At 37.5% G+C, this 3,718-nt stretch overlaps 1 non-coding gene across 1 annotated transcript; it reads right to left on the reverse strand.

Annotated features, from left to right (window-relative positions):
- Positions 1-2,582: 2,582 nt before the first annotated feature.
- LOC128285801 (small nucleolar RNA R71) lies at positions 2,583-2,688 on the reverse strand. The gene has a single exon (XR_008276350.1). It is a non-coding gene; the product is annotated as a small nucleolar RNA R71 (small nucleolar RNA).
- Between the last annotated feature and the right edge of the window lie 1,030 nt (positions 2,689-3,718).

Genomic DNA, 3,718 nt, shown 5'->3' on the forward strand with positions numbered 1-3,718 from the left:
ACGTACTTTTTATTTTATTTTCCTTTACTACTATTTCATTTTTAGGTTTTATAATTTTTATTGAACAGTTTATAGTTCCGGCTATTTCATTACGAGTAATTATGCTTCTCTATATTTCCTAAAGAGTTCTTGATGTTATCACAGTTATAAAGAGCTCCAAAGCTCATCATCACTTAAAAACTCGAAACTTCACTGGAAAAAATTCTCCACGACTGCCATGTCCTGGCCGACCACCACGATAACCTTTTCGCTGGACACTGTGGTTGTGGAACCCAACCTCTACCACCACCGGAGTATCCTCATCCAATCTTATCATTGCCTTGGCCGATTATTCTCCATACCTCCAATTCAAGGAGTCCATTCATCATTCAGGAAGTTTCACTTCTCTCCATATCTTATGATCTTATATCTATATTGTCGTAGACCTATTTTGGTACATTGAGGACAACGTACATCTTAAGTGTAGAGGGATTGATAAACCGTAATTTATACATATTTTTACCCCATGCTTAATACATTTTATGGATGATTTTTCCTTAGAATTGGTGAATTTGATGCTCCTAATGCCTTAATTTCATGTTTTATACTTAGGTGAGCATAGGAGAGCGAAAGGAACGAGAAACGGGCCAAAAATGGAAAAAATAGGCCAACGTATGAAATCAACACGGCCTGGACTTCCTCACACGAGCAGACCATACGGCCGTGTCAATTTGGCAGAATCGAAGTAAGGCTCACACGGGTAGAACACACGCTCGTGCCATTCTAACAGGCTCGAGCATGGCCTGAAGTAATCGCACACGGGCGTGTCACACAAGCGTGTCCCTGTCGAGCCCAAGTTGAGTCCAATTCGGAAAAGGCCAATTTTGAGGGTTCTTTGGCATTTCAAAGCCTATAAATAAATCCCTAAAGGAGGAGAAAAAGAGGGGGGCACAGGGAGGAAGGAAGGAATTACTCGAAGAAAGCCAATTGATCCATCTCAGAAGTTAGATTTATCATCAAGACTGAAGATCTCCCCTCAATTTCCCTTCAGGAGTTTTGGGTTTTCTTTATGTTTTGTATTCATTATTCTTCTGAGATGTTTTCCTTTTTAGTTATGAACTAAATCCCCTAAATACCTAAAGGGAATCAAACCTAAGACAAATCTTGTTATTATTTTCTGAATTGTATGACAAATATTTGACTTGTTCTTAATTATGTGCTCTTAATTCTTGTTTTGATATTCAGGATATTGATTCAAGTTAAGCTCTTATTCAGATGAGGAATTGACCCTGTCTAAGAGTACAATTGTCATAATTAAGCAGAGTTGATTGCACGTCTAGAGATAAGGTGACAAGATTTTGTCGGATTAGGGTGAAACCTAATAAGGGGATCCATAGGTCGAGTTAATGCAACCCTAGGAAGCTAATTAGAAAGAGATTTCAATTATTCAACCTAGGGTTAGATGTTGTTAGTCTCGAGAGAGATAATAATATAACTTAGTGATTTCTACGGATCAAGTCAAATGAATAAATCGTCCGATTCAGAGTCAGAATAACAAGTGAAGTCTAGGTGGATTTTTCCTTAGGTATTGTCTTACTTCAATCGTTTTCCAAAAGTAATTCTCCAATTCTCTTTCCTGTGAATTCTTAGTTTTGTTAATTAGTTAGTTAAAACAAACCCCATTATTCTTAGGCTAAATAATAAAAAGGCAGTCATTACTAGTACTTTAGTTCCTTTGGGTTTGACAATCCAGTCTTGCTAAAACTATACTACTGTTTGATAGGTACACTTGCCTACATCATGATAATAGTTAGTTTTAAGAATGATTAATTATAAATTTATAAAACTTTTCACACAAAATCACGATCAAGTTTTTGGTGTCGTTGCCAGGGAGCTAAGATATTAGGAACACTCAATTTTTATTACTTTAGCCATTTATTTTTCTTGAAAGTTAATTTATTTTATTTTTATTATTATTTACTAATTTACTGTTTCTTTCTCTTGGCAGGTTTTTATAGTTTATGACTAGAAGAAACCCGTCAGGACCACTACTTTTTAACGAAAAAATCGATCACACAGCTCACAGAAACCAAAGAGAAATAAGGTGAAGCCTAAGATACATAGAGGAAGAGCAAGAGGATGATATCTCAACTACGACCGAGGAGATGACTGAAAATCAAGACAATCAGCTACCTCCTGCAATACCCGCTGAACTAGCAAACAGAAGCCTGCTCCTCGTACTATGTATGATTATGCTAAACCTACTTTAACAGGAACTGAGTCAAGTATAGTAAGGCCTGCTATTGCTGCGAATAATTTTGAACTCAAACCTAACACTATTCAAATGATACAGCAATTTGTTCAGTTTGATGGTTTGCAGGATGAGGATCCAAACACTCACTTGGCAAATTTCTTAGAATTCTGCGATACATTTAAAATTAATGGCATTTCTGACGATGCCATTCATCTTCGGTTATTCCCTTTTTCATTGAGGAACAAAGCTAAATAGTGGTTGAACTCGTTACCACGAGGGTCGATTACTACTTGGGAACAAATGACCAAAAATTATTTATTAAAATATTTCCCGCCGGCTAAAACAGCCAAATTACGTAATGATGTCCCTTCGTTTGTGCAGATGAACTTAGAAACTTTTTGCGATGCATGGGAGAGATACAAGGACCTACTGCGAAGGTGTCCTCACCATGGATTACCTCTATGGTTGCAAGTTCAAATATTCTACAATGGTGTGAACTCCTCGACAAGACAGATGATTGATGCAGCAGCCAGGGGAACCATCAACAACAAAACACCTGAAGAGGCTTACTAATTTATTGAAGATATGTCACTGAATAACTATCAGTGGCAAGTCATAAGGACTAAGCCAACTAAAACAACAGGTGTTTATAACATCGATTTGGTTACTATGCTGTCAGACCAGGTAGAACTTCTAAATAAAAAGATTGATGGTTTACTTGGTTCTTCGCAGGTTCATCAAGTAATACACTGTGAAGTCAGTGGAGATGGATCAAGCAATTCAGAATATCAATTCTATGGCCACAGCATGGAGAACGAACAATTAAATTACATGGGTAATAATCCTCGATCTCAAAATAATCCTTATAGCAATTCTTATAATGCAAGTTGGACGAACTATCCAAATTTCCCCTGGGGTGGTCAAGGGAATCAAAGACCATAGAATCCTCCGGGTTTTCAACAACCACCTTATCAACAGGAAAAGAAACCTAACCTTCAAGAGATGCTATCTAAATTTATCTCGGTGTCAGAAACTTGTTTCCACAACACCGAGACAGCACTTAAAAATCAACAAGCTTCGATCCAAGGGCTCGAAACTCAGATAGGCCAGTTGTCCAAACTAATCTCCGAACGACCACAAGGTACCTTGCCAAGTAATACTGAACCCAAGGGAATAGCTCAACTCAATTAATGTTCAAGATAAAGAATGATTCATTGAGCCTGAGCCAGAACCGAGGCAAAAAACTGTGGCGAGCAGAGGTCAAAGTGAGGTAGGTCATAATAAAAACAAATCAGTGAATATCGAATATAAACCTCGTGTGTCATACCCCAGCGCGACAAGGAAAGACTGCTCAGATGAACAATTTGGTAAATTCCTTAAACTCTTAAAAAAATACACATTAACTTACCGTTTATTGAAGCTCTATCACAGATGCCAAACGCAATGAAATTTTTAAAGGAGCTTTTAGCAAAGAAGCGGAAGTTG

This window comes from Gossypium arboreum, chromosome 12 (assembly GCF_025698485.1).
Source record: "Gossypium arboreum isolate Shixiya-1 chromosome 12, ASM2569848v2, whole genome shotgun sequence".
Taxonomy (NCBI): Eukaryota; Viridiplantae; Streptophyta; class Magnoliopsida; order Malvales; family Malvaceae; genus Gossypium; species Gossypium arboreum.